Here is a 25,687-nt window from a genome sequence, read left to right as displayed (position 1 = left end):
CTGGCACGTGGCGTGGGGACGTGGGTCCGGTAGAAGGCGCAGCACGTGCCAAGGCCCTGAGACAGGAGCGTGCCTGGTGTGCTCCGGAGACGGCAGCCAGCGTGGCTGGTGCAGAATGAAGGAGGACAGAGCTCGCAGGATATGCAGTCAGCAGGGAGAGGGGAGGATGTGTGGGACTCACACCCAGCTCGTGTTCTACTCTGAGTGTAAGGAGGAGCTCGCCATTAGAAGGGTTCTGACCAAAGAGCCAGTGTGACAGGTGACGTCCAGGTGAGAGCAGACGGCAGAGGCGAGGGCAGAAGCAGGAGCACGGTGGGAGACTGGCCATAACCCACCTGACAGGAGATGGCAGGGAATGGTGAGAAGCCCCTGAAAACCACGCTGTAGGAGAACTATTATATCACGGTGACTGTTTAAAAAAAAAGCAAACCATCGTGATTGCCATGATTCTGCAGTCCTGGTAAAAAAAAACAAAACGCGTTCAAGGACATATTCCAAAATAATCACACTGGTTATCTCGGGTGGCTGATGCTTGCTGTGAGCTTTCAGGTTTTCTCCGTCGTTTTTCTGATCAAGGGGAGAGGAGGCGTCATGGTTTAGAAGCTCAAGAATCAACCAAGAACCATTTTGGCCGTGTCTGTGGGTTTGCGTTTCTGCAGCTGTCTGCTCCGTTTCCTTTCAGACAATAGTCTTCTCTTCCTTCCTTCCTTCATTCCTTCTTCTCTATGTTCCACTAGAATATACAGGAACGTGTATTCCAATTGGTTTTGCAGATGCTATTTTCAAGGGCCGAGAGCGTCCTCTTCCTGCCAAGTCTCGTTACAAGGGCTGGCTGAGCCAATGGCAGATGCAGACCACACTGGGTGTTGACATGCTCTGGAGAACGTGAGCAAAGACGTCAACTTCTGTTTTTTTCCTTCAAAAAGAACATCCTATTTCCTACCTCATTCACCCACCTGGGCCAAAAGAGGCCATTTCGAGGGTTTGTGGTGACCAAGAATACAGCACTTCAGTGGAGACAAATGCTTCCTATTTATTTGAATTAAATTGTCCACTCCTCTTGTTATTCAGAAATAACTGAGTGTGTTCAGCCCCGGACGCGTTTTGCATTGATTCTCTGCGGCTATGAGGCTTTTTGAACACACTTTTCTATCAATCTTATTAGGAAACTATGTCGTTTTCATTTTACTTCTCTCTGCTAAGTGAGTAAAAAGTACATAGGAAAACATTTTTATAAAACATCTAGTCAACAGAATTTACTGAATTGTAAAGATACAGAAATGCTGTGAAAATCCTTATCCTTTTTCAATGTAACTCTAAGGAGTGGTGGTTCATTTGCCTCAGTGATTGAATCAGACTCCTGTCCATTTAAACACACGATCCAACAAAGAGTTTCTGGGCATCCTTACATTTCTACAAGAACGTTCTTCCAGTAAGAGTTTAACTAATTAAACCCATGGGAAGCAAAGTGTGCTTAGTTAACACTAAACAAAGAGCACACGTTTTGGTTTACATCATGGTGTTGCTCAGGTTTCGACAGTAAGTGTCGTCAGCAGGAGGAGTGACGGTGGCCGTCGTGTAGAGAGGGCTGGTGTGAGAGGGGTGCTAAGCGGCCGGCCGCAGCATCTCAGGTTGTCTTCACGGCAGTCGAGGGAGATGCACTATTAGTATTCTCGGTTTGCAAATAAAGAAGCAGCACCTTAACCAAGTTGGAGACATGGATGCCTCAGAAGGGCAGGCGCTGTGATCTGCCATGTAGAGAACGAGGAGTTCGGTGGGCGTTCGTGGTAGCTCTCACTTGAGGTTTTGTGCAGGTGGTCTTGAGATTTGAATTTCTCTTGCCATCGAGGTCGTCAGCAGCTGACTTGAGGAGGAGCGAAGGCGGTGCATCTTCTCCACTAGGTGACGGAGCCGCCTGGTGGATGGAGGGGCCGTGTCCTGTGAGCCTGCCTGCTCTGTGCTCTCCTGAGTCGGCAGCCAGACAACCACCGTCTCGGCCAGCTCTCGGTCTCTTCTGGCTCTCTGTCCCCAGGAGACTCTCTTAATGTTGCTGGGTCCCAGGTTCCTCAGTCAGGGTCTCAGAAGGAACACTTGATGACCCCTGAGGTCCGTTCCAGCGGTGACATTCAGAAGTGACATGGACACTGAGCAGGCTTATCCACGAGGACCGTGGGCTTCCTCACACAGAAGCTTGATTCATCCCAGAAACCGGGCCCAGGTGGGCGCAGCACTGGCCATGCTGGCAGTCACACTTGCCGGGCAGGGACCGAGGGGGCAGGCCTGCCAGGGGCTCGGCCTTCGCGTGTGGTCAGCTTCGTTCCCAAACACGACAACTTGAGCGTTGTCTCAGCATCCTTGCCGCAGGTGAATTTCTGCTGGACGCCGGCGCCCCACTCCCAGGGCGACCAGGCCGGCGGCGGGGCTCCGTCCCAGCGCGCCTCCCGAGCGCCTTGCCGGCCATTCTTGCGACACAAGTAGCAGAACATCGGAACTTGCTGGCTCCGGTTACCAAAACGTTTGGGGGCAACTCAGTCTGCGCGGCTGGACTCGGGACTGGCTCAGTCGTCTCCCTTCATGCTGCTGAGCCAGTTGCATTCTCACGTTCTATGGGGGGACCTGGGAGCTCTGGAAACTTCCTTACGGTGGAAGGAAAGCCCCGGCAGGGCTCCTGAAAGCACCATCTGTGAATGATTCTGTCTCTGATTGGCTCCCTGTGGATCATGTGAGCTTCCCGAAGCCAATGGCTGTGGAGAGGCTTTGCGGTGCTGTGATTGGCTCCCTGTGGATCATGTGAGCTTCCCTGAGCCAATGGCTGTGGGGAGGCTTTGCGGTGCTGTGATTGGCTCCCTGTGGATCATGTGAGCTTCCCTGAGCCAATGGCTGTGGGGAGGCTTTGCGGTGCTGTGATTGGCTCCCTGTGGATCATGTGAGCTTCCCTGAGCCAATGGCTGTGGAGAGGCTTTGCGGTGCTCTGATTGGTGGTGCTGGGCCACACCTGCCACCAGGCCTGGGGGGAAGGTGTAGGCAGACCCAGCAGAAGCACCTGGGGCGAGAGTGTCGGAGGGATGACCCCACAGGGAGAAAAGGTGCAGGGAAGGGAAGGGAGATCATGAGGGCAGCAAAAACAGCTCGTGCCTGACGCTACATTTTAGACCAAAGAGGAACAGCGATGCTTAGGTCGAGTGGCTTCTTCCAGAATGTCACTTCTCCTGATAACTGGATAAAATCATACTATATACTATATAACATCATACTATTTAATACTATAAATAGTATTAAATACTATATAAAATCATACTATTTTAGAAAGTCAGCCTTTCTCCCACCTTTCACTAATGAGACCGGCCCCCTCCGAGGCTCAGTGACACAGCATCTGGGCTGCGTTGCCTTCAGCTGATTTAAGCCAGTGCAGTTTTAACAGTTTCCATCTTGGGATTGAAGCGGCAGGAATAGAGGAGGAATCAGGAAAGAGAGGAATGAAACAGGCTTCTCTCGCTCCACGGCTCCTGCAAAACCAACATCTGGCGAGCTTATCAGCAGCAGAATTGACACCTAAGTATGTAGCCTCAGAGTGTTGGCTTTCACCCCAAGGCGGCCTGTGGGTATTGGCTCTGTTTTCAATCACCGACACCTATAGATTGGAAAGCGTTTCCATCTGCACTCTGTCACTTTTTCATGTCATCATTTCCCTCTAATCTGTTGCATGTTGTGTCTGATTTTTAAAACAAACTTGAAAACGATTGGAATGAATAATGAAAAACTAATGGATACAGAGCTGTCATTCCTGGAGGACAGAGTGAGGAAACAGTGGTCACCGCTGCAGTCGGCACTTCAGTCTTATTGTCAGATCTTCTCCCAGTTATGAAGTCATATCGATGTGCTTTGAAAAGCACAAAATACATCCAACCGAAAGCACAAAAGGTGTCACGATGCCTGAGTGTGCAAGTGAGGCGTGTATTAATAAAACCAACAGGCCATGAAGCGGGCGTGGGGTGCCCCCGCCCCGTGGTTCCAACCCAGGAGAGTAACGGTGGAACGCAGGGCACTGTCAGCTGCAGGCCTGGAGAGCCAGCCTGCATCAGGAGGGGCGGGAGCCCCTCGCCTGGATGCCACCCGAGAGATGCTGCCAGACAGAGCAGGAGGACGCTGTAAAGGCAGGTGGTGTGAGGGGAAAAGTCAGGGAAAACCAGAGCCTCGGCGAGACGTGAAGTGTAGCGACAGTGTGTACTTGGCTTTGGAGCCACTGTCTGAGCTTTGCAATCGTGCCATCCCTGCCTGCTGATTTAGAATTATTAGAGTCAGGCGATCAGCAAAGCAGGGACATCTTAATGAAGGTTCTGGAAAACCCAAGGTACAACAAACTAAAATGGGCACAGATAAGTTAGGGGACAGAAGGACTCGGGGAAGTAGAAGGAAATAGCGGTGATCATAACCTCACACATACACAGGAGACCAAGTGAGTTCATAGTGAATGGAACAGAAAGGAAAGGTGACAGCACAGTACCTGAAGGTACAGTGCTTCCAAGGCAGGGACTGGATTTAGGCATGTGATTGTGTTTTAGGAAGGAAGGAAAATAGGAGATTGTATTACTGCACTGTCTGTCATGTCAGGTGATCAGTAAATACTGTCTAAGATTGATTAATCGAGAAATAGCTCGATATACTTAGCATTATAACTAATTAAACAGAAGAAGTAAAACCAGAGAGCCTTAAGACAAATGAATAAATCCCCTCTGGGTTACAGCGCTGGGAGGCAAGGTTTCCGCCAGCATAGTCGTCTCTTGTGAGCGGAAAGCAGGTGACTCGGGATGTGGAAATGCATCAAGGACAGAGGCGTGTAACTCACAGAGACTAGGACCCAAGTCCTGGGGTGCCATCTGTCCCCACTTTGGGCCACTAGCTGCAGAATTAGTGCCATTTGGTCTCAGCCTTAGGCTCTGTCTCTGGGGCTCTCTCGTCACACACGCACAGACACACATACACACACTCACACACATACACACGCTCACACACACACGCACACTCAGAAACTCACACTCAGACACTCACACTCACACACATTCACACTGACATACACACACACACTCACACATACACACACACATTGACAAATACATGGCATTACTGTAATTGCTATTTTCAAAACCTCTGAGAGTCGGTTGCAGTGAATTGTTTTGCCCCGAGAATATTTCGGTTCTCCCCCAAAGAGTGTTATTATCAACACTTAGGTTCTCAGAAGCACCTGAAGACTCTAATGCACGTGTCACAGCATGTGTAACAGGGACACTGTAGGAAGGGGGTGAGGGGACTCCCATGTGCCCTTGGTGCAGTGCTACGTAAAGTTCTGAAGTAGGAATTTGGTTTGGTTTGGTCTTTCATGTCCTGGGAACAAACTCCAAGGCCAAAATGTGCCCAGCCCACTCTGATTCTGAGACCGCACGTCCCTTGCTTGGCCTTCCCAAGTCACAGTGTGTTGCCCCGTGACCCGCCTCCCAGAGGCCCAGCCTCTCCCTGTGATGACATTTCTGAAGTGTCAGGATGGACGAGCTGATCTCCTGGTCTTGCTGCTCTGGGCACGGTACTTTGCGCTTTCATATACATTTGCATTTTTCACACTCTACTGATTCAGACAATTTCTCACTGCTGAAAATAGCAGTACCGTGTACAAATAAAAGGCAGTGGGACAGAAGAGCTGTGTCCCAGGTGGAAATGCCGCTCAGGTGTGGAGGCTCTGCCTGTCGTAAACTGTGGAAACCATTTCTGCTGTCGACATTCCCTCCCCTCCGCCCCAGACACAAACTTAAGACACCCCGAAATATGTGGATGCTGGAAATTTGCATTTGTGTAAATCAATAGCTTGCAAGTTTTCTTGTGCCAGCTTTACTGCAGTTTTGCAACATCTACAAGAACCTGCAGGCTGTGTCTTTCCTTATATTTAAGATTTTTAGACCAGCAGTCACCATTCAAATGCTTGTAGAGACCGTGGAAGCCAGTGACGCCGTGGGTGAGCACGCCTGGAGCTCTTAGGAATGTGCTGGAATCCAGTGTGGGACAGAGCATGTGGTGCTTCTAGAAGGCTGAGACAGCGACAAAACCACGTGCACACCCAGCGAGCCACTTCTGCGGGGCCCCCTTTGTCCTGCAGGCAGCTGGCGTGGCCGTGAATGTATAGCTTCTCTCCAGCCCTGAGGCAGGAGGGCAGGGTGGCTTTCCACCCAACCAGCTCCCTGACTCACGCACAAGGGGTGGCTTCTCTCAAAACCCAGTTTAGTCCACTAGGAAGTGAAAGAAGATCACCTCACTACTTACATTTTCCTGCCACTGAGGTGCAGGCTGACTTGGATTTGGGGTCTAATTCTGATGACGTCTGCACACTGACGAGTGAACAGAATTCCCACAACACCGGAGGGGACACCTAAGTTACAAAAAACATTCAAGAACAGCACACAGACAACCTACCAACTGCTTGGGAATCGGAAGTTGTCATTTTTCTTCACTTTCCTCTCAGCAAAATGTGCTTCTGTGTGTGGACTTCCAAAGAGATACCTGCCTCACATGAAGGTTAATATTTAGTGACACTTTATATGTGACCCACCACAGGACCACCTGCGTTTTGACAAGATTGGGTCCTGTCGTGGGAATTCAGCTTTCCCTGATTCTGGGTGTTGGTAACAGCTCATGGTGACACTCGATCAGGTCTGAACTCTATGCCTGTGTGGTGTCAGAACTTCTACTCCTGCTGGCTTTTCATGTGCACAATTAAATGGTCTTGGTATATCCGCGTCGTCACAATCCGTTTCAGCACGGTCATTACTCCAGAAAGAACCACGTGTCCTGAGCCATCATTCCTATACCTACCCAACCCTACAGCCCTGGGCCACCTTGAATCCACTTTCTTTCTCCATAGATTGGGCCATGCTGGCCATTCCATATAAATGGAATCACACGACACGTGTTCTTCTGTGACTGGCTTTTTTCACTTGTGGCTTCATTACACTTAGGGCAACCGTTCAGTGTTCATCCAGGTTGCAGCTTGTGTCACTGTCATTCCATTTTACTGCTGAATAATATCCCATTGTATAGACATCACATGTTATTTATCCATTCGTCAGTTGATGTAAATTTGGGTTGTCTGCCTTCTCCACATTATCTGTCTTTTTAATTGAATTCATCCTAGTAGATATGAAGTGGTCTCTTATGATTTTGATTTGCATTTTCCTAATGGCTAGTGTAACCTTGTTATTATTAGAAACAAATACTGTGGAAGATTTACTATGCACTAGACTTACTAAAAAAAATAGAATGCAGTGTGTACATGTCACACTCTATCACCTTATTAAACCACGTATGTCAAAAACCATGGAAACGTTTTGAGGGTTTCGTGGAACAAGTCACATTCCCTGGGTGCTTGCTATGTGCCACAAGCCAGACTCAGTGTCCCCAGGACTCCGTTTTCAGTTGGTGTCATTGTCCCCACTGTACAGGGGAGGAACCTGGGGTATGGAGGTGATGCGACTGTTCCAGACCCATCACACCTGGACATCTGTTGCCATTTCTTGGACACAGACTTAAATCAGTCACCTCCACATCACATGTACTGCACTTCTAAACTGCTCTTCTCATACTTTTGAGTAGAATTTTACAGGTGGAAAAAAAATAAAAGCAGGCACAAACGCATTAATAACGCATTTGGTCACTTGCTTCATGAGGACCAAGGGCTGAAGCTGTGAGTTGTTACCTGGTCAGCGTCGGGTGTGGGTCTAGCCAACGGTGAGTGGGTGTGCTCATGGCTTCCCTCCACTCGCGCAACCGTGAGGCCCACACGTCCAAGTCTGAAGCATGAAGTGCCCTGGTCCTGGGCAGTGATAGCCCTCTCTCTTTAAATGGCTTTTCCTGGATTTGTTTGCCGTCATTTAAATGTAAATGATTTCTGTGACAGTAACCACAGCACCATGAAATTTCATTTCATATTAGTTTTATTACTGAATTAACAAAGTTACATGTGTACTTATGCGCTCATCTTCTGACAACATTTGCAAGCAGCTTACCGTCCCGGAATGGGTAACAGATTGGTTCTAATGAGCAGGACGGGCACCCTTACGAGGCGTCATTGATTTGTCGTGTCGGCTAACACAGTCCTCCTTTGGACCTTGCCAACGTCTAAGTGGATAAAAGTCACCAGTGTCCTGAGAACACCAATCGTCCCCACTGGGCCTTAGACGGAGGGCTCCTGAGGCTGATACAGCATGCTGACCCGACTTAGCTCTGCGAGTGGTTTCCTTTGGGTGCTCAACGCATTGATAACTGCTCTTTATAACAGGAGAGGAACTTTTGTTGTTAGTTTCTAGCAGCTTTCATTGTGTGTGAGCCATTTAAGTTGCCGGTTCTCTCATCTAAGTTTTCCGTGAGTGTCTCTAAAGTATGTCTGTTAGCGGTCTGAGTTCACAGCTCAGTGAGGCTGCTTCTCCAGTCACTGGAAGAGAGGTGACATACGTTAAAGATTTGTAAAAGCTGACTTGTAAAAGTAACCTGAATAAGCCCATTCAGGAAGTCAGGTGTATTTTATAACTTAGAAATTCTGGCCCATAAAATATCTAGTTGTAACTGAATTTATATTTTATTTCTATATATGTTTTCATACAACATTTATCTATTACTATGCACCTTACATTTTTGTCTAGAAACTGATGCCCCCAGTTCACTTCTGTTGGCAGAGAAACTCAAACTGAATGGATAAAAACGTCAGAATTATAAAAACGCTGCCAGTAGTTGGCGGCCTTTCACAGGGAAGCCATTGCTGCCGCGTAGACCAGTGCCGCCCCTGCAGGGCCAGCGAGCCCTGGGCGGGTCTGCTCCTCTGCCCGCCGACCTTCGGTTTGTGAGGGGGGCTGGCCTGACCAAAGCCTGGGGCCCATTCTCGGCCAAGTGGACGTGCCTTTGTCGATTCTGAGGGAGTATCTTGAGGGGCGTTCCAAGTCTGAGAGAGTAAAAGTCACTCAGGCTTCAGGAGCTTGGACGGCCCCTTGAAATTCTGCAGGAGGAAGTTCTCAGCGTGGCCTCACGCGTGGGCCTACAGTTGCAGACTAGGACCCAAGGCTGTGAGCAAACGGTGCTAACTCTGAAGCTGCAGCCAAAGGTGGGGTGGATGCCACCCCAGGACTTATAACACAGCAGCCAAATAGGCTCCAGGAGCCCCCCAGCAATCTGCCCCCCAACCATCCACAAAGCATCTGACATGAAGAGGTGCCCCACATCCCCTTTCTGTCTGTGGGGTGGGGGCCGCTCTCTGCCTCTCAGGGGACCAGGCACAGAAATGGAGACGCTACAGGAAGAGAAGTCGCCCTGGCGTTTGCCCAGGCAGAGCTGCCCTGGGCTCACGCAGCAGGGCAGAGAGCGTCTGGGGTGACGAGGTAGGAGAAGGGGTCCCAGTGTATGAGGTGAGCTGCTGCGGGAGCAGGCCCCCAGCTCTCTGACGAATGTGACCCAGGGGACAGCCAGCCCTGGAAAGGCTGTGTCCACTGTGGTTTCCTGAGTGACGGATCAGGCCAAAGCTAGGAAAGGAAGAAGAACGTGCAGACTGGACTTGGTAATGGCTAGCGATAGCTGGTGAGGAAGGGGGAACAGTCACTGACCCCTGGGAGGTGGCCTGGTATTACCAGTGAGGCTAAAAGCCACCGTGTCCCTCAGGCAGGATGGGTTCTCTTGTCACACAAACAGTGTCGTAGAACTTCAGCATCAGACAAGGATGCTCCACAACCAAGAGGAGGTGACACAGGGTCACAGGAGAAGGCCCCGTCATAATTTATGTCAGCACAGAAAGAACAAGACCACCGTGCAAACCAGAATATACCAGCACCCCTCTCCCAGCTAAGCGCATGGCTGCTGCTTCTTTCCAGTGTCCAGCCGGCTCGGGTCTGCACACCCTCGGCACATATTTGGTAAAACACGTTCATAGAATTGCAACCCCTCCCCCAAGTCCAGGGCAGAGCCCCCTTCCTGAAACCCCTCCCTGAGCCTTATACCCTCCCGAAAATCACCCAACAGCAACCCCACCCCTGGGGCTCCCCGGGGACGCCCCCGGGCTCCCATGGCGTTTGCTCCCCCTGACAGGAGGATAATCCAGTGTGTCAGCCACAGGTGGCCTTCGGCAAGTTCACTGACAGAGATGAGGTGCAGAGTCTGTGGAAAACTGCTTGACCAGCAAGAAAGAGTTGACAGTCCCGGCCGAAGGCAGTTAGTGACAGACGCAGCTGCTTTCATGCGGTCCCATCAGTTCACCGTTCAGCAAACCTGACCCACTTCCTGCACCGTTTGCCTGCCGTGCACAGACGGGAGCAAACCACAGCCCCACTGAGCACACCTTCCACACCGGCGGGCACACTCGTGGCAGGAGGCCGCGTGGGGCCTGGGTACCAGCTTCTAGTTCTACACAGTGTTTCTGACATGAACGTCCATCCTGGGACAGTTTAAGGCACTAAGAGACCTTAACTCCTCCTCCCAGGCTGGGACGATGACTTTTGAGTTTTCTCCTTCCAACCCGAGCCTGCCTCAGTCCTCATGTCCGAAATACATGCTTCGTAAAGCCTGCTTGACCTACCTTGCCATACAGAAATCACAAAACTACCAGAAAGGTAGGGTTGCAATGGCAGGTGCAACGGAATGAAACATGGGAGAGGCCAGGCTGGCTTGAAACCGGCCATTTTGACCCAACTTCACCCATATTCACATGCAGGTTACCTAAAAATTTCTCCTGCACGTTGCACTTCCCTTCTTACCCCAATTCCTAGTAAATGGATAAGTAAATACAAATTAAGGTAAGCTTGTACTAAGACAGAAGATTTCCCGTGTTTTTCCTTCTTTGAAAAGGCTGGTGTGATGTTCTGACAGTCACTGTAGCACTTACTTCTGTCCCCACCTTCAGCTGCACCCGAGGCCTCAATCCAAAACTGTCTGGATTTCAATTAGAAAATGCAGCCTTCTCAGTGGCGTCCTCCCCGACGAGTTCACCCTCAACACCCCCCACGGAGCATTGCCTTTAAAAATAGATGTGTCACATACCATCTGTGTCTGTCACAGACGGGCAGCCCACTCAGGTGTCATCCACTCCTTTTTGTGAGAACAGAGATGGAAAGCCGCCGGCGTCTGGTTTACCCTGGTGCTTCCATAATCAGCTCTGTAAAGCAGAAGCTGCTACGGAGACGGCGAATGTACGTCAAGAACATCTTATTTCTCAACAGAGCTAAAATAAATTGTCAATATTAACACCGCTAAGCCGTTAGAAACCAATCCCAAATCTTCTCCAAAGCAACACTAGATGTCAATTAAATAATGAAAGTGTCTAATACAAAAGTGCTGGGAATGGCACTCGAAAAGCAACCTTGCTCTTTCCATCACCACTTCTCGACCTCAAAACCCGGTAATTCTGGAATTATGGAAGTGCATCCTGCCACCTAAAAATGGATAGAATGATATATTTTATATTATGTATATTTGATCACATTGTAAATATATACATGCACGCACACAAGGTTTAAGGATAAAAGCTGCCTGAGACTAGAGGAAGCAGACGGCTCCCCGTCCTGTTCAGTAGGAGTGGAGAACGGACGCGCTCAGTGGTCACCCACCATCCCAGCGTGAGCTGGCCCAGCAGGTCCCACATGTGGGACCTCGGAGGCTTTCCCTGTCCCTGAGTTCGCCTGGCCATGTGCAGGGCCGCAACCAGGCAGAAGGGCGGGGGAACGATGGCCCTCAGGGAACTCTCAGTAAAAGGTGGCGAGAAGTGCCAGCTAAGTGCCCGGCTCCTCCTTCCACACACACATGCTCTCCACCGTCTCCCAGGCTTCCGGCAGGGACGAGGCCCAGCTGCCCGCCATGTCTGAATTGCCTGACCATATGCCGTCGTTGGAGTCGGCCCTTCCCTGTCTCAGTCCACTGATGGCGTCACCTCTCCCATGAATGCCTTCTGCAGCAATCTGCATCTCAGCCTCTGCTCCTAGGAGGCCCACTGACACCTTGCAAAGTGGAGCTGGCCCTTGAGGGTACAGGACGGCCTGTGGCATTCACCAGAAGGCGGAGTCTGGTGGCCTAGAGAATAGACTGCCAACTGGCACGTGGAGGGGCCAGGACGTGGACCAGGGGTGGGGGTGTCTGAGGTGTCGTCCTTCCAAGAGAACTTCCTGGAGGGACAACGTGAGCCGAAGGTAAGGGACTCACTCAGGGACTGAGGCGGTGGTGGCCACATCTACAGTTGGGGACGCTTTCACCGGGGGTGCAAGCTGTCTGAAAAACCCACAAAATGACCCAGGAAATGTGTAATCCACTTTGGATGCTGCACATTGCAATTGGGCACCCAAACGAGATGGGAACTATTCTAGCCGAGGAAGAAGGACTCCTCTCTGTCGCATCCTGCTTCCGCGCTGAGGGGCGTGAGGCCGCAGATGGAGGCAGGACTTGACAGGCACAAGGCGGAAAACTAGGAAGGAGCTGGCTGCGTCTTCGCCCATCTCCCCATCCCATCCGCACGTCAGGCGTGTGAGCCCGAAGAGCAGGTGTGAGCTGGGGGAGGGGACAGTTGCAAGCGGGTGAGAATCTGGGCTACTGGACCCACACTCTGTGAGACCAGCCTGAGAATTCATCAGAGAGGCGAGAAAGCACAGGTTCGTGGGCACAGGCGAGCGGAGCCAGTGAGAGAGAATAACCTTGGGTAACCTTGCCTTGCCGTGCATCCTACAGGTGGCGGCCGGTCCAGCAAACTGCTCCCACACTACTTTCTCCACGTTGGTTTTTAAAAATCGCAGCACAAGTGGCCTCTATTCAGGGTAATGTTCTCTGAGATGGTTACAAGTGACGTCACAGTCGGTCCCACGACCGCGCTGCGCACAGGACAGTGGGACTCTCGCAGCCTCCCAGGACTCTCACTGGGCTCCCTGCCGTGGCCGGGAAATGGCGACCTGGTTGTCCTGCGTTTCTCGTGAGCGTTTGCTGCTTTCCACAGTATCATCAGTGAGCACGTATGGTCGTATAACTGGACAATAAAATAAATACTCGAAGAAGAAAATCATCCTGGAAAAAAGAACGTGAAGTTGAGGAAGTTGAAGTAACGGAGGCAAAGCCTGTACCCAGCTTGTTATTAACCGAAACAGCAGCGACCCACGTTCCATTACGTCACAGTGGGAGCCCCACACCCCCCTGGGTGGCCTCGAAGCACTTTTGGGTCATCGAGCGTGGACGGATTCATGAAGATAATTCTTTGACAAAAACAAGGCCGGCTGATTTCCTAGAACTCCCCGTGGCCTCTCGCCTGTAACAGGTAGTAGGGCATCTCCTTCCGCGCTCCCAGGATGTACCGTGAACATTTCACGGGTGGGCAGAACAGCTTGTATCATCCTGTATTCTCAGCAGATCCAGTTCTAGAAAGTCCATGGATCGTTTGGGACCCGGTCACACCTTAGCTGGACATTCCTGCCGTCCAGAAACATCCCTGAATGTCCAGCTGAGAATTTCTCCTAATTACGTTTCTCCCTCTATAACAACTAAGTCCCTTTAAAAGCCATGATTTTCTTTTCCCTTCAGTCAGACGCAGCGATTAGGAAGTATTTCACGTGACATCGTGCGTCACCTCTAACTGATTCCATTCTTCACTCGCTTTAATTAACTTCTGTCAAGTGATGGACTGTTTTCACCTTTGGGCCTTTCTTTGTCAAAGCGTGTGCGTGCGTCTGTGTGCACGCGTGCAGGGCTGCGTGTGTGTTTGTAAGTGCTGACGCTCCGTGGGCCTCTCCCAGCATCAGTCTTGAAAAGAGAAGTGAGGAAACTGCTGCACATGGTATAATGTGGCCACCACGTATGGTCTCATCTTCGGCTCTGAGCTGTGTGGTCACACAGTTTCAGTGTTACTTTCCTAGGCGTTTGAGGGGTAAGGAGGCGTGATGTCTTGTAACGTCCCTCCATGACGCTGCCCCCAGAGCACCCATCATGTTGTGCCTGAGAGGGCTTGCGTTCCCGAGCTCTGAAACCTAGAGCCCCGCTCACTTTTTCCCACCCGCATGGGAGAGGCTGAAGGCGGGTCCCAGACGCCAACATGGGCAGTGGGTTCCTGGACTCACAGGCGTGATCCCACCGCACTGGGGGGCTCTGGGTTTCCTGTGGGATTCCGAGTCGGCACGACGTGGGCACCTGCTCATGGCTGCCAGCTACGACAAGCTCCTACTCTGGTACCCGAGACGGTCGTCGTCTGTGGAGTGGCCTGTGTGCGACGTGGAAAGGCTGCGGTCACCCCGGGCGGCTGCTGCCCCGTCCACCCGTGGAATCACCGGCTTCCCCTCCTGCACTTTGCTGGGTATTTACTCATCCCTGTATTGCCACCTAAATGTTTCATTCATGCGAGTCTTGCCATTCAGGGGATTGTGAGTTCCCCCCAGAAGGACCCCAATCTCTGCAGAACTCACGGCTGCATTTCGCTGTCCAGTGGCCACACACAGGCCTGGGAGGCAAAACTGCCACCACTGCACCTGGAGCTGGTCTCTCTACTGCGTCTGAGGATGCTCTTATGACATTCTCTGTGGTGTTTCACGGGTGTGACCTCCTGCCTCAGTGACAGCTTTGCTCCAAGTGTGATCCGCACACAGCAGTGTCAGCATCACCGCCGAGTTTGGTCACAGTGACAGGTCTTGGGCCTCACCCCAGAGATACAAATCAGGATGCTTCTGAGCAATATCCCCAGGTGACCTGTGACCACCGTAGGTGTGGGACGGCCCAGCTAACGACGCGTCCTGTGTGTCCTTCCTCCATCAGCCTCACCTGCTGTCATGTTGAGTATAAACACGTGTGCCGGCGCCTCACTGAGCTGCCCTGCTAAACACCCTCGGGGGCTCCTTGGTGACACTGCCTCATCCCCATGTGGCATGGCAGGTCCCGCAGCTGCTGAGTGACGGACCTGCGTCCAGACACGCGTCTCCAGTCCTGATGCGTCTGTCACCCTTGCAGTGTCTGTGCTGTGACGCTTCCTGTTATTGTAGAAATGCATCATTTCCCAGGGGAGTGTCACCTGACAAAAGTTGTGCCTGAAAATGAAGTTCTTCCTGCTGAGTGAATATCAGCCTCACGTCCACTGACACGTAACTGGAATTTTTTACGATTGTTTTTATTTTTTTCACTTTTTCCCCCTCAGGAAGCCTCCCGTAGTTAAATTCCTGAACCACCTACCGTTTGTTACTTCTCTCTAGAAAGGAAAGGAGATGCAGAGTTTAGAAATTACAAATTATCACAATTTAATCTCGTCGAACCCTGTGGCGTTCACATCCCCTTTTTACTTAATGAAATTTACATAAACAAGTGTTGTTTAAAGAAAAGCCAAGATTTCCACCAGACCCCGTTTATGTTGGAGAATATAAAGCACTGTCTTAGCCACTAAGAGCCCTATGAAGAAGACGCTCCAAGTTCAGGTCTTGTTCTTAACCAATTGGGGAAGCTTCGCTTCTGAGCATTAATTAGAAGCTGCGTGAAGTTTGGAGACCAGAAGCTCAGGGCAGGGTCTGGGGTGCACTGCGCCCTGTGCCGGCTCCGGGCCCCTGCCGAGCAACCCCTGCTCCGCATCCAGCTCTGCATCCCCAGCACAGGGGTGGCGGTTCCGGCCGCTTCTGGGCAGCGCGCAGAACAAGCCTGGTGGTGCCAACAGAAACCCGGCCCTCGGCAAGGTAGATCCGGCGTTCTGTGAACAGGAGCTACAGAAAAGGGGTTTCCTTGTAAAAGTACTGTTGTTCCTAGGCCAATACTGTGTCACTTCTCCTTTCCTTCTTTTGTTCTAAAGGAATTTTCCTTTTTCCTTTACTCACCTCCACAGGAAACGCTTTTCAGAGAAGCAAAATGTATGGGAGCCACTGGTGGGTCGATTTCAGGTCAAGAGGTTTTGGAACCTCTCTCTCTCTCTCTGTCTCTCTGTCTCTCTGTCTCTCTCTCTCTCTCTCTCTCTCTCTCTCTCGCAGTCAGCTCTCTTTAACCCGAGCAGAGCAGGTCCCTGCACGCCTGCCCAGGCTTTCTTGGGCTCTCGGACGGCTTATCGCAATGCTAGTGACTGAGTTGTACCAACTACAATCAGTGGTGCCACCAAACCAGAGTCACTCACACCAACTGTGACACTGGGTCCCGGCCCGTGAGTTCCCATAACCTACTGACTTTATTTGTTATTTATTCATTTTTAGGTTCCTTTGTATCTAAATTATTTATGAATTAAATCTATGACTTTTTTCAGGAATCCAAGCAATGCACACGCATGATCTCAAATACATAAAACAGTAGTTTTAAATGCAGAAGGTAACTTGAAAACTGTTATCACAGTAGTTGGAATTCTTAATTTAAAAAACCTCGAATTTTACTTAATGTTCTAAGTGCCTCATAAAAAATGTTAGTATATATACTGAAGGTTAACCCAGCTCCAACAGGCGGGCATTTTACAGCCCACAGAGCAGCTGATGGCCTCAGGCCCACCCAGCTGACTGAGTTCACACAAACCGTGAACTCACAGGCCATTCCGTATCCGCCGAGAAAATCCCAGTTGCCCGGGCGTCTCATGAATTGTGTGGTTTTCCTGGAGGTTTTCAGTATCGCCCACTGATGGAAAAGTCCATTTGCAGGGAACAGGTTGATCCGAAATGAGAATCTCACATGTTACGCTGACACTCGCGAGACAGACTCACCTGAATCAATGAGAACCCTCACAGTGGCCAAATCTTACTAACTTTGCTATAAATATGTATTGGGTTTGCTTTCCCTTTGATATAAAACTTAGAAGGATAAGAAATGTTGGTGTCCTCATTGAGACTTTGTTGGCATTTTCTTGGTCACAGTAAAAAATCAGTGTAAGGCACCTAAACGCCAGTTTAATGCAGTTTCATAATGTTAATTCAGTCCAGGTCGCGCTCTCAGACCACCGCGCTGGGGATCAGGAGGGGAAATGCCGTCTCGTCAGTGGACAGACACACTTTGTGTGTTCTTATTGACGTCCTTTTGTGTCTGGACAGCGAAGGCCTGAAAACGTCCCAATTGGTCTCAAGCCCTGTCGGAATCCTGCTCACACGTGGTCTGCAGCCCTAGGACTTGCTCCCAACAGCTCAAGGTTTTCATGGTCTCTTGCAGTCAGCTCTCCATGGTTTCCTGCCTTTCACATTTACCCCAAATCCACACTTCACACAGCCTTCACCCCTCAGTACCCCCCAGTACGTAGGATGATGACCTCCAGGACACAGCCCGTGATGGCGCCCGTTGCCTAGCTCAGTGGTCAGAAACACCCCACGCTGAGCGAGTGCTGGCACGGTGCAGAGGTTTACACACATCAGGTCATTTGTCCCTTGCAGCATTCAAGTGATAGGAACTGCTAACTGTCACACCCACATTCCGGAAAAGTCAGGGAGAACTGTGACCGGCTCAAGGCCACACAGATGCTAAAGGTTGGCAAAGGTTTTGCAGGTTCCCGACTTCCACATCTGTGGCCCCTGTGCGGTATTGCCTGCAGACCGAGTATCAAGCCACTTGTCACCCACACGGGCCATGCTGGGACGCAGTGCTGCCTTCCCACTGCACGTCCTACAATCAGGGGCTGTGCCGGGGACGTGGCCGGGGACGTGCCTGTCCTCTGTCACCTCTGTGTTCTGCTTCCGCCATTCCCTCACTTCTGACGTCACCCCCTTTTGTGTGTGTTCAGACACCCTCATCTTTGGGATGTCATCACTTATATTACGTTTCCTCTGATTTTTAATTAAAATTAAGGCCCCTCTTCCATATCCTAATAGTACTTTTTTTTTTCCTGCCACATCCATAGTTTGATTTGTCATGCGGCAGGTTTGTCATGCGAGCCTCTTGAAGGCACCCCACCCAAAAAAATGGCTCTTGAGTAGAACTGAATGCACGTCTTTTCCATTTTTATTTTCTATCCTGGAACTAGAAAAAATACAGCTAAGTGTTAGAAGGTAATTTTAATGTAGCTCGTCTTGCTTGTATTAATCAGCAAATGGGAATTAAATTGGGTATTTTGACCTCTTTTGATATCCTCCTTCTACTAAAATAGAGAAAAAGACATTTCATTGAGCGGTCACTGCTGCTGTTTGGTTGTCTTTTACTGCCATGGAATTTTCCTGAAAGAATTGTTCTCTCACAACAGGGAAATGTAGTCTGTGTATCCACTCTCTTTAACCAGGAGGCTGGAGAGCAAATGCCAACTCGGGGCAAGTCCCCAGGTGAGACGCAGAGTGACACACCAGTTTCACCCCCCTCTGCTGCTCCTTGTAACTTTATAAAAGCCCCAAAGCTCTGGTTACTTTTGATTTACAGTAGACGCTAGGTCATCCTTGCCGTGAAGAAAACAATCAAAGAAGGAAAACAAAGTCTATATTTTCTGACCCTGAGATTCAATTTGTCACCAAGATCAATGACAGTTTTATTCTTAGAGAGATGAACTGCCCCTTTTGCTGTAAAATTATCACCGTTTGCAGAGCACATGCTGCGGCTAAGCGTTGTGGGCTGTTGGCTGTGATACGACACTTCAACAGTGGAAAGCATGACACTTGCACATTGCTCTGTGTACGTCACACCTCCTCCCTACACAAGACCCAGGAGCCCAGTCCTTGAATGGTAGGGAATGCGTGAGAAGTGGCCTGGCTCAGAGCTCACTGAGGCCGGTGGAACTGGAGAGGGTGTTCTCTGAGGGCATGAGAGGGTAAGAGGTAAGACACGAGGCTGGAAGTATGTGCAGGTCAGCTCAGTGCGTGTATGGAGAAATCCTTACTGCCCCAAAGATGTCAGAGCACCAAAGGGGGGAAGGAAACGGTGGACACCTCACAGGGAAGTGTGCTCTGTCCACTGTCCATCCGTGGCACCTTCACTGAGTGTCTGCCACATGCCATCCCTGTGCCACATGCTCAGGGCAGTAACACGCCACAGGAGAGACACGTCAGCCATTGTCTCTGAATGTAAGACTCTGCGGCTGAGCTCACAGCCATTGGTCACCGGGGTCCTGAGTGGATTCTGTGCACGGGGAGCCAGGATGAGTGTCGGGGAAGCCGAGAGGCAGAGCCCTGCTCACGGAGCTTCCAGTCAGGAAGGGACAGCGTTTCCTCAATGAGAACGAAACCAACGCAGCCGTTCCAGGAGCCTGGGACAGCCACGGTGACACCCCCACAGTAAGAGGGACAGGAGCCTGCTCCTTTCCTGGTGACTTTCCCAGGGGCCATGACAAAGGACGGGACTTTGCAGAGAGCAGCCCCCGCTGCTGTGGACTCACCATGCCAGTCAGAAACTTAAGCCAGGACCTCTTTGGGGGACACTTTTTCCTCCTTTATGAAGGCAGAATTAACAAACAAAAGGTATATACACCTGAGCTGTACGACACGGTGTTTTGACATATGTGTACATTGTGAAATGGACGTGACCATCAATCTAAAGTCTCCTTTGTGTGTGGGGAGGACATTTAAGGTCCAGTCTCTCAGCAGATTTCCATCCAACAACGCTCTGTTAACCAGAGTCACCTTAGGTTTCCAGAGCGTACTCATCCTGCCTCACTTTGTGCTGTCTCCCCCTTTTCTTTCCTCCAGCCCTGGGCAGCCCCCACTCTACTCCCTGCTTCTGGAGTCTGACTCTAAAACTCCACACAGAAGGGAGATCATGCAGCACTTGTCCTTTAGGGTCTGACTTATTTTACGTCACATAATTTCCTCCAGGCTCAACCATGTTGTCACAAACGATGAGATCCCCTTGTTTTTAAAGCTGAATGATATTCCCTCACACGTATACCACATTCCCTTAATGCATTTCACCGTCGCAGACACCGGCTGGCTTCCACGTCTTGGCCATTGTGACTGACCCTGCAGTGACACAAGACAGCAGACATCACTGCGAGACACTGGTTTCGTTTGCTCTGCATGTGTTCTCAGAAGTGAGAGCTTTGGGTCTGTGGTGTTTCTGTCTCTGATGTGTTGGGGTCCTTCCCTACGGTGTCATAACACCTACAGCAGCTGACCTTCTCGCCAACTGCGTACAAAGGCCCTCTTCCCATCTCCTTGTAGACACTTGTTACCTTTTGTCTTTTTCATAATAGTCACTCTAACAGGTGTGAGGTGGCAGCTCACTGTGGCTTTCATTTGCATTTCCCTGATGATGAGTGACATCGAGCATCTTTTTATGGTCCGGTTGGACATCCGTTTGTCTTCTTTTGAGAAATGTCTATCCAGGTCCTTTGCCCATTTTTAAATCAGGTCAGTTTATTGCTATTTTATTGTTTGAGCTCCTTATTCTGTATTTTAAATATTAGTCCCTTGTCAGGTTATGGTTGGCAACTAGTTCATCTCATTCCATAGTTTGTCTCTTCACTCAGCTGATGGCTTCAGGTGCTGTGCAGAAGCCTTTGAGTTTGATGCAATCCTGTTTGTCTCTTTTTTCTTTTGTTGCCTATGCTTTTGGGGGTTATATCCAAAAAATCATTGCCCAGGCGAATGTCAAGAAACTTCTTCTTTATGTTTTCTTTTAGTAGTTGTACAGTTTCAGGTCTTATATTTAAGTCTTTAATACATTTTGAGTCGATTTTACATATGGCGTGAGATAAGGAGGCAATTTTATTCTTCAGCAACTGGCTGTGCAGTTTTCCCAACACCGTTCATTGAAGAGACCCCTTTTCCTACTGTGTGTTCAGAGCACCTTTGTGGAAGATCAATCAACGGTAAATGTATAGCTTTATTTCCGGCTTCTCTGTTCTGTTCATTGGACTGTGTGTCTGTTTTCATGTGTCTCGGTTACTGTCGCTTTGTAGCATATTTTGAAATCAGGATGTGTGATGCCTCCAGCTTTGTTGTTCTTTCTCAAGATTGCTTTGGCTATTTAGGGTCTTTTGTGGTTCCATATGAGTTATAGGGTATTTTTTTTTCTATTTCTGTGAAAAATGCCATTGGGATTTTGATATGAATTGCACTGAATCTGTGGATCGCTTTGGGTAGTATGGCCATGTGAACAATAATAATTATCTCAGTTCAAGAACACAGAATACATTTCCTGATCTTAGAGAAAAAGCTTTCGGCTTTCCACCATTGGGTATGGAGCTCGGTGGGGGCTGGTCATATTTGGTCTTTATTGAGGTATGTTCTTGAGGTCTTGTTGAGGTATGTTCCTTCAATACCTAATTTGTTAACAGTTTTTTAACACGAAAGGATATTGAATTTTGTCAAACGCTTTTTCTGCATCTATTGAGATGATCATATAGGTTTTATTCTTCATTCTGTTACTGCGGTTTATCACATCGATTGATTTGTGCATGTCGAACCATCCTTGCATCCCTGGGATGAACCCCACTCGATCGTGGTGAACAACCCTGTAAATCCCCTGTTGAATTCCTTCTGCTAGTATTTTATTGATGATTTTTATATCTGTATTCATCAGGAATATTGGCCGATAGTTTCCTTTTCTTGTAGCATCCTGATCTGGCCTTAGTACCAGGGTACTGCTGGCTTTGTAAAAGGAGTTTGGAAGTGTTTCTTCCTCTTCAGTTTTTTGGAAGAATTAGAGATGGATTGGCATTAATTCTTTTATTGTTTGGTAGAATTCTCCAGTGAAGCCATCATGTCCTGGGCTGTTCTTTGTTGAGAGGTTTTCTTTTCTTTCTTTTTTCGTTTTTTTTTAATTTATTGGGGTGACAATTGTTAGTAAAGTTACATAGATTTCAGGTGTACAATTCTGTATTACATCATGTATAAATCCCATTGTGTGTTCACCACCCGGAGTCAGTTCTCCTTCCATCACCATATATTTGATCCCCCTTACCCTCATCTCCCACCCCCCACCCCCCTTACCCTCTGGTAACCACTAAACTATTGTCTGTGTCTATGAGTTCTTGTTTCTCATTTGTGTGTCTTGTTCTTTTGTTGTTTTTGGTTTATATACCACATATCAGTGAAATCATATGGTTCTCTGCTTTTTCTGTCTGACTTCTTTCCCTTAGCATGATAGTCTCAAGATCCATCCATGTTTTTGCAAATGGCACTATTTCATCTTTTCTTACCGCCGAATAGTATTCCATTGTGTATATACACCACAGCTTCTTTATTCATCCATCTATTATTGAAGGACACTTTCGTTGTTTCTATGTCTTGGCCACAGTAAATAACACTTCAATGAACATTGGAGCATATATATCTTTATGAATAAATGTTTTCATATTTTGGGGAGGTTTTCAATTGCCTTAAGACTGTGTTTTCCCCAAAATAAGACTGAGCCGGACAATCAGCTCTAATGCGTCTTTTGGAGCAAAAATTAATATAAGACCTGGTATTATATTATATTACGTTACATTACATTACATTACATTACATTACATTATATTATATCATAAAGACCCGGTCTTATTTTACTATAAATAAATAGTAAAATAGTATAGTAAAATAAGACCGGGTCTTATATTAATTTTTGCTCCAAAAGACGCATTAGAGCTGATTGTCCGGCTCAGTCTTATTTTCGGGGAAACAGGGTATAATACTTGTGCTGTTCACATTTTCTATTTCTTCATGATTCAGCCTTGGTATGTTGTACATTTCTAAGAATTTATCTATTTCTTCTAGGTTATGCAATTTGTTGGCGCATAATTATTTATAGTAGTCTCTTATAATCCTGTATTTCTGTGATATCAGTTATAATGTTTCTTCTTTGTCTACAGTTTTATTTGTTTGAGTTTTCTCTGGTTCATTCTTACTCTTATTCTAGCTAAAGCTTTGCCAGTTTTGTGTATATTTTCAACAAAACAACTCAATCATTGAACTTCCCTCTTGTTCTCGTAGTCTCTATTTCATTTCATTCTGCTCTAATCTTTATCATTTCCTTTCCTCTGCTAACTTTGGGCTTAGTTTGTTCTTTTTCTACTTCCTGGAGGTATAAAGTTAGGTTGTTTATTTGAGAGCTTTCTTTTTTCTTAATACAAGCATTTATCACTGTAAACTTTCTTCTCGGAACTGCTTTTGCTGTATCCCATGTGTTTTGGCGTGTTATACTTCCATATTGTGAATCAAGATACTTGTTTTATTTCTCTTTTGACCCATTGGTAGTTTAGGTATGTGTTGTTTAATTTTCACATGTTTTGTAATTATTCAGTTTTCCTCCTATTATTTATTTCTAGCTTTATGCCATTGTAGTCAGACAAGATATTTGATATTATTTTTTTGTGTGTGGTTAAGTAAAAAATTTATTACAATAAAAGACACATTGCCATTAATCCACCTCAAGATACACCTCCTCGCTTCAAACACACTTACCCCATCATTCTTTTTTTTTTTTTTTTTAATTTATTGGATGACAATTGTTAGTAAAGTTACACAGATTTCAGGTGTACAATTCTGTATTACATCATCTATAAATCCCATTGTGTGTTCACCATCCGGAGTCAGTTCTCCTTCCATCACCATATATTTGATCCCCCTTACCCTCATCTCCCACCCCCCACCCCCCTTACCCTCTGTGATATTATTTTGATCTTCCTAAATTTGCTAAGATTTGTGTTGTGACCTAGCATATGATCTGTCCTGGAGAATGTTCCAAGTGTGCTTGAGAAGAAAGTGTGTGCTATTGCTGTTGGAGGAAATATTGTGTACATGTCTGTCGGGTCCATTTGACCTATGTGGTCACTCAAATCTGCTATTTCCTTATGGATTTTTTTGTCAGGATGATCTATCCTTTGTTGAAAGCAGGGTATTGAAGTCCCCCTACTATTATTTTATTACTGAGATATGACCCCTTGATGCCAAAAGACTATTACAGTCAATGCTTATAATCTCCGAGACTAGATGCTGTTGCTTCTTCTCTACCCCATAATGTCACACGTAGGTGACATTATACTCAGGAAAGGATGTTTATTGCCAAATGTTGTAACTCAGTGTTCCAACGTTTTAGAAACATTGACCAAGACTTTCTGTGGGGTGTCAGGGTTAGGAAACAATCTGGCAGACCAAACACCAGTATTTCTCCTCCATGTTGGATAATTTTATGGGACCTGCGTCCACGAATCACATCTCCTCTGACCTTAACAGTGAACTGTGTTTTATGCACCTCTTCACACTTTCCTACTATTTAGCCACGGCCAGAGCCGTCTAATTGGCTCTGCATTTAGTGTCAAGTCTGAAAATGTATTGAGTTAAATATTTGAAAAATGAGGGAAAAGAGAGAAATACTTTAAAAGAAAGAAATAGTTTAATAATGTAGACAATTCCATATACCAAGCGCATGTCTTAAAGTGAGTGACTGTGGGAGAAGATGTGACTGCTGTGCCTGAAGCCTGTTGTAGGCCCTATGGGGGCTCTTTCTGTGGCAGTTACATCATGCTGAGTCTGACTCTGGGGACTCACTGCAGGTGTCACTCACACACTGTGGCCCGTCAGCATGAGTCTGCGCCATCACCTGCTGCTCACCTGCTGAGGTCAAGGTGTGTTTCGGTGTCGGGGGAAAACGGGCTGTGTTGGACTTGTTGAGAAACTCCATATCAGTTTGCAGTGTGGTACATAAATGTGGTCCCCACGTAGCTTGGATACCTGCCACCAAGAATGTTGAGGAAAGATGGCGCCTGCCTGCCAGCTGCCTAGGATGGGGATGGTCCCTCCAGCCCTCGCCCTGAGGCCACACCACTCCTCTCCTGTGTGTGTCTGGTCCCTCCTGAGTCGCCATCCCTCCACGGGAGCCCAGGAGCTTTAAGAAAGTAACGATGAGATCAGGGGGCAGAAAATCGATTTTGCTCTCTGGTCATCTGGGATACATGCTTTGCTATGGCGAAGATAAAGCAGGAACCAAGGAACCAGCTGTGAACACAATTACTGCATCCCACACGGAGGACCGCGGCTGGCAGTTCACATCAATGGTTCTGTTCCTAGAAAATAAGCATTCCAAGAACTAGAAAAAGGTGGAGTAGTTCGTGACGAGTGGGGCCAAAGTAGCCCGAGGGCTCCAGTTCCTCTCTACAAATCTTTCCATGATGTTTATAAATTTATCATTCTGCTTACATCTGCACTTGACTTGGCAGAAAGAAAAAAATAGTGTGTTGTCTAGAACAAATTAAGCAAATAATACCGAAAGCTGCTGTGGTTACATTATTATTACTAGTTAAGTTTTAATTATTGGAAGTATTAAAAAACTGATTACACATAAGAACAAGAATTTACGGAACAGAAGCTGTCGCGCGCCATGCTGAGGGGTCAGCTGTGTGGTGGCGGTGCTCTGCCCGAGGCAGTGCCCACCTGTCCCGATGTCTTCAGGCTGAACACCCCCGGGAGGAGGGACTCCTTCGCATTTACGGGGTTCTTACCCATCCAAGCTGTAGACATTTGTCTCACTGACACACACCTTCTTATTTCATTGTAATCGAATTCCAAACACACACAGCACAGCTGCATAGGCATGAACTAACCACGACTTCTGTTCCTTCATCTGTAAAACCAACAGGCATTGGCAGCTTTTGATCACTAATACCCCTTCTGGTTACATAATTCTCATTCAGAACACATTCAGCCCTGTTCTGTATGCAGAATAATCTAACTGGGAGATGATTTGGTTAAAGCTTCCTTGTGAAAATCAGAGCAAGGGAGCCATTTTGTGGCAGGGAGAACAGTCAGACTTGAGCAGATGCGCTTGCTGAGTGAACTATTAAGATTACTACTAATGAGACTGTTTTTATGAG

The sequence above is a fragment of the Rhinolophus ferrumequinum genome, chromosome 17 (assembly GCF_004115265.2).
Source record: "Rhinolophus ferrumequinum isolate MPI-CBG mRhiFer1 chromosome 17, mRhiFer1_v1.p, whole genome shotgun sequence".
In the NCBI taxonomy this organism is placed as follows: domain Eukaryota; kingdom Metazoa; phylum Chordata; class Mammalia; order Chiroptera; family Rhinolophidae; genus Rhinolophus; species Rhinolophus ferrumequinum.
The sequence above is the reverse complement of the archived record's forward strand: the minus strand, read 5'-3'. Positions refer to the sequence as shown.